This window comes from Rhipicephalus sanguineus, chromosome 4 (assembly GCF_013339695.2).
Source record: "Rhipicephalus sanguineus isolate Rsan-2018 chromosome 4, BIME_Rsan_1.4, whole genome shotgun sequence".
In the NCBI taxonomy this organism is placed as follows: Eukaryota; Metazoa; Arthropoda; class Arachnida; order Ixodida; family Ixodidae; genus Rhipicephalus; species Rhipicephalus sanguineus.
Genome location: NC_051179.1, coordinates 84,567,175 through 84,573,188, shown reverse-complemented (window position 1 = coordinate 84,573,188; position 6,014 = coordinate 84,567,175). Strand labels below are relative to the sequence as shown.

At 43.8% G+C, this 6,014-nt stretch overlaps 1 long non-coding RNA gene across 1 annotated transcript; it reads right to left on the bottom strand.

Annotated features, from left to right (window-relative positions):
• Nucleotides 1-2,322: 2,322 nt before the first annotated feature.
• On the bottom strand, nucleotides 2,323-5,606 carry LOC125758072 (uncharacterized). The gene is made up of 3 exons (XR_007415810.1): nucleotides 5,302-5,606; nucleotides 4,093-4,173; nucleotides 2,323-2,407 (listed from the first exon to the last, which is right to left on the bottom strand). It is a non-coding gene; the product is annotated as an uncharacterized LOC125758072 (long non-coding RNA).
• Between the last annotated feature and the right edge of the window lie 408 nt (nucleotides 5,607-6,014).

Below are 6,014 nucleotides of genomic sequence, written 5' to 3'. Positions count from 1 at the left end.
GAAGCGAAATGGAACCTTGAATTTGCACGTTTAACGAGGCAAGCCGTACAAATGGGCGAGAAGTGTTTTACACCGACAGCCTAAGGAATGACATATTTTTCATGATTTGATTTTTTATGACACGTGTGGGTAGATCAGATTAGCATGTTCAGCTGTTGCATAGGTCAGCGCCGAATCTTTTGGGACTAGCAGCCTCACATGGCCTGCGTTACATAATCAGCTATATGTTTTAAAAGCGGAGCTGTTCTATGGCTGGGCCTGACCACAGGTTCGCGCTGGTGACACTTCGGTTCCCTGATACACCCACAGATGGCGTGACTGCCTAGGTCGCGGACGAAGCGTTAATCAAATAGGAAATACAGGAGAACCGCAGCTCCGCTCTTTCTGCACATTTCACACTTGGTAGAACTTGTGTAAGTTTTTATGACTATCACCTGCTCTTCATATCTCTTACGGAAATAATCGTTTTCGATAAAGACCAATGAATAATTACGTAGGCCCTAGCGGACGTCATCGCGGTGTATGACGTCATGGCGTATTGGTGCAGGAGGCTTAAGGCGGAGTCGCCGCCTGTACTTTCATATTGGGAGCCTTCACGTCACGCTGACCGAACATCTTCCCGCGGCAAGAGTGGTGCTTTCGAAATTCTGAAAGCGTTAGTTTACTACGAAAAAATTCGTGGTAGTCTCTAGCGTCTCTTCGTTGTATTGCGCGGTGAAGTTGCGAAATAATGTGCAGTCTTCGTTGTTGCACTCTAGGGCACTGAATAATGTTTATTCTTGATATCATACATCGAAAGTGATTGATGTGTTGAATTTACGCACTAGAACTGACCCGCAAAAAAAAAACAAGAAAAAACTTGTAGGAGGCTTGCGCTTCACCTTCAATAGCAAAACGCGATAGCGTGATCGGGCCCCGTTCGCATTGCCTTCTCAATCGCTAGCCTAGCTTCCCACCTCGGTGGACATCTCAACCGTATCGTAAGGAAAGGAACGTCTATTCGCGTAACATTTGCCGTTTCAAACTATCCTAGAATGCCTACTGCAAGTACAGTTTCGAAGGGCCCACTCGGCCATAACTGTTTCTTTTGCGAATTGGCGAAGTACCCGCTACGCGTCCGTAAAGCAACACAAGCACCGGCACAGCTTCACACATGGCTGATGCTGTTGCTGATAACCATGATAAATTATGCCCGTGCGCTTTGTAATTGGTGTGCCTTTAAAACAACCGCTCGCTATGCAATTCACATGTTTTGATGTCTGGTGCGATTCAATGCTTCGACCACTCGATATCACATGCGTTAAGTACACTCCTTAGAATAACAGAGAGCTGAGCTAGTTGGTACGTATTCATTCTAAAAAGAGACAGGGCGTGCAAACACGGACACAAGATTTGTGCCGGTACAAGATTTGTACAGGTAAGATTTGTGCCGCTGTGCAGAGGAAGAATGAGCGAGTAAAAGACAAGAAGCGGACCGATAATTGTTTCGTGAAACACACCAACAAATTCACTGATTGCCGTACGAGTGTGGTGTATAAGGTCCCTTTCAGCTGCGGCCGCTTCTACGTAGGACAGACGGGCAGATGCATTAACCAGAGATTGTTGGAACATAAGAGATCGCTAACAGGAGGCTCACCTTCTAATTTATCTTTACATTGTCGAGATTGTAAGTGCACGCCAAAATTCGATGAATGCGCAGTGTTGTACCGGCATAGAAATGAAGAAACGCGCCTGATGATTGAAGCATGGCATATCGAGAATAGTGGTAGCGCATGCGTGAGCCAACCGTCGATTAACTTGCATAAAGATGAAATCAAATGCCTTAACAGTTATCTTCTACGTAGACCGCCACACGTGCCGGATTGATAGGTTCGCCGGTTGCATGGGCATGCGCAGATAAGTTTTCGTGCCTTCTTTCTTTTCAGCCGTTGTGCGTCTCATCAGTTGTTAGTCGGCGTTTGTGGTGTCCTGATCTCTTTCTTGTGTCCGTGTTTGCACGCCCTGTCTCTTTTTAGAATGAAGTACACTCCTCACACTACATGACATACGTATAGGTTATTTTTTATTTCTTTTTGTCAGAACAGCTTCAAGCGCTGGCGCGGCTTTGCAGTAGAACGCCTGCTTGCCACGCAGAAGTCCTGGGTACGACTCCCACTCGAACCGAAGATTTTAATATTTATTTATTGCCATCTATCTCGAATTTTCGCTCGCGGACAGCGCTGACTTTTTGCTCACAACCAACGACGCCGACGCCGACACCGAAATTTCGGCGAAACAAGCTATTTATGACCTTATGGCATTAAAATACAAGATCTCTACTTACTCGTGATCAGTGCCTGCCACGCGAGCCAGAAGGTAAAAACAGCCGTAGCACGTGAGGAAAACCATGTAGAGGAGTTCCTTGAACCTGCAATGCAGCGGCGTCGTCCTTTATTGATTGCGCTGCCGCATGACTACAGTATGCTATACACCGCGTAGTCTAGAAAAGAAATACTGGCACAACTATCTCCCGTAGTTCTAATCATCTCGAGGGTTCCTTCCTCTTCAAGGTTACCTTTCTAACAGGAGATTTGCTTTTGTCTTTCTCCAACAAGGAGTGGCATTTTAAGAAGCACAAGTAAATTTTGTTAGATGATTACAGAGCCTCAGAACTCTTGCCTGCAAAGCAGCATCTTCAATAAGGCTTTATATATTGAGGCCCGTGTACCCAGATTTAGGTGCACGTTAAAGAAACCCACGCGGTCGAAATTTCGGGAGCCCTCCACTACGGTGTCTCTCATAATCATATCGTTGTTTTGGGACGTGAAACCGCAGATATTATATTATATGGCTTTATATAACGTCTGCTAGCAGACTAGTTTGGTGGTGCATAGTTGTATAACAGCACAAGTACGTCGAAAGAAAAAAAGAAAGCCAAGAAGACATGGGACAAAAGGCTGCCCTGTGTCTTCTTCAGAGATGGAAATGTTATTCTTAAGTGTAATGAAATTAGATTAGTGATTACTTTTCTATAAAAGGTAATTAAATTACATGACGAATTGCAGTTGCCCGAAAGCAACGACATTACATGACTATTACTTCGAAATGAAACGAAGTTACTTTGAAATTACTGCTAGAAAAATCTCGTCATTCACGCACAACTCATGTGCACTTAATCTATGCAGCATACACACGCTGAAATCTCCGAGATCTTTGTCCAAGTTCCCACGCTTGAAGTTTGTCACTCAAATTAACTTGTATTTGTTACTTTTCTGTCATTTTTCGGTCAATTTGTTATGCCATAAAGGAAAGCGGACATGCTATATTTTGGTAAAAAGTAATTGAAAAGGTAATGAGTAAATTTCCTAAATATACTCGCTTGAAGTAATAAGTTTACATTACTTATTCAAGAAAAAACTAGTTTGATTACGGCAATTCCACTTCTGTCGAGTCTGTTCTTCAATGGTTGGAGAGCGAAGCCACGGCAATCTGTCCGGTGTCCTCTTGAATTTCCACTTATTGCGCCTCTGCTTTGTTGTACCTATCAACTATGTCTTTATAGTTGTACTTTGGGGTATCCTTTCAGGGCACAAAGGTATGTGTGTGGTAGATTGACGGATGTGCTGCTGCTTATATAGTGGGCCAAACAACGTCATTACAAGCTCTTATGAAGTTGGGTAAAACGATGTATTAAGCTGTGCAGTGCAAAAAAAAGGTACTTCATGACATGAGAAAGAAAAAATGACGGCTCCTCTGTTTCGAAGCTGTAATACATAACCAAATTAACAATTGAAGGCATATTTTCATGCGTTTTCATTTTTGTACGCTGACAAACACTGGAAGATCAATCCCTACAGTGGCGTAGCCAGAAAGTGTTTCAGGGGGGTTTAACCGACCCTTATGTATGTTCGTGCGTGTGTTTATATCTATGCATGTAATATGCATACGCAAAATTGAATAATTTCGGAGTTTGGCTCCGCCCCCTCTTTGCCCCGGCTACGCCAATGAACGTGGAGATTTTCTCATCTCGCGAAAGCTTATATTTTTGTGTGTATATGTGTTTGTGGCGACACGACAACCTTTAATACATACGACGCACGTGCCTGCTCGTACCTGGTGTGTGGTGTTTTCCTGAGGTGCCGGGCCGTGAACCGAAGCATTCGGGGCTGCAGCGCGGGATCCAGCACGTACTCGCTGCGGTGGCGAAAAGTGAAAAGATTATCCCACAACAAATGTTAACTTCCTGTCCGCGTTAACTACACTGGTTTCTTCTAAACCGGCGATCGCGGCACGTGGCGGCGTTTCGGTCATTCTTTGTCAAATATAAGGTGTTTCAATGGCCACCTCAACTTTTCTCGAAAATAAAAATTAGAGAATTTACGAATTTTTTTATTTGGCCCTAGAACCACGGTAGGCTCACGTATAGACATACAATCGGTACGCCTCATCAATTAAGCACCGACTGCAGAGACGCAGCAAAACCAGTGGTCTCGACTTTGCTGTCACGTCTGCCAACTTTATTTTCAAAGACCAGTTGCTTTCATAGCATGACACTCGGTGAAGGCCAATAGCGTTAAAGCAATTCATGCACTCTGAAGAGAAAAAAAGTGTATGTGTATATGATTCTTCTTAAATAAACACTATGTCTCTATATTAGGTCCCGCGACTATGACGAGAGTATGATGACCTCAAAAGAGAGTTCACAAGTCTGTTTAAACAGAGTCATATACTTGAAAAGTCAGGACTAACAAAAAAGAGTCAAAGGACTCTTTTTTTTCTTAGAGAATTCTCGTGAGTGTAAACATAAGTATGACATAGGTATGCAAACGGTAGTGGGTGCCTGTGTCTGGGACGAGGCGTGTGTGTGGGCCTTAGATCGAATTACTTGCAAAATAACATATAATATGTCACTGGTGGCTCGGCAGCGTCGTGTAACGCACTGTATGCATAGCGATTTGCCTCTAGTAAATTTAAGTTGCATGAAGTGTCCCACCGACCTTTTTATGTAACAGCCATAGTCTTAGTGCGCGATGATTAATTCACCGCCTCATGTTGACTGCGAAGGAAGAAACAGTAACGCTTTTTTTTCCTAAAGACAACATTTTTGCGAGTTGATCTCTTACTTTTTTATGAATTTTTTATTTTCTTAGTGCCGTTTTGTGCACAAAAGAGCTAAAATATGGTTCCAAATGCCTTTACAGTAGTTATCACTTTTGATGTACTTGAAATGGCCTCTGTATTTGCAATGAACTCGCGAAATGTATTTAGTTTCAGATATCGAACAATTCGCGTCGCTATTACAGCTTCGTGGGGCGCACTTACTACTGCTTGAACATGAAGACGTAGACGTATATGAGACCTAGCGCTGATGACAGCACGCAGCTTGGAAAGGTGATCAGGGTCCAGTGCCACATCATCGTCGGTGTACTGCGATCATGAACGAGAGTGAAGCAAAACAACAAATCTGTGACCTGCAAGGCAAGTATGCAGCTAACCTGTATCATTAAACAACTGACACGTACCGAAGGCGGCGTCTGAAAACATCATTCATATTTTAACGCAATCACTTGGGTATACTGCGTGTTGAAAGAAGCCGATGCGCAGCTCCCAGCGCATGTAAGATAGCGTAGTGGTTCTTTGAAGCTGCATTTTGTAAATTGTGTCATAGTCATAGAGTTTCCTACAATATCTTGTGTCGGGAACCGTGGCGCTGCGATCGTTCCGCCACCATTGGAGAGATGGGTAGTACATAGATTTGCCTATAGTCTTCGTGCTTGCGGCTTCGAACACACATGCGGCTTTGTTTATTCTTGCATTTTGGCTTTTGTTTCGGATGAAACAACGGCTCGTAATGAACTTTCTGAGCTTACCTGAATTGGTGAACCTAAAAGGGAGGTCAAGGTGGGAAAATGGGACTGCTGAATTTTTGCTAAACTTCGTCTTGCGATATAGCGACTGCAGGCCACACGGAGCCGAAAGAACGAAGCTTAGGCTAATCCATTTACCACCCATCATACCCGTGCTGGCTGAAGCGT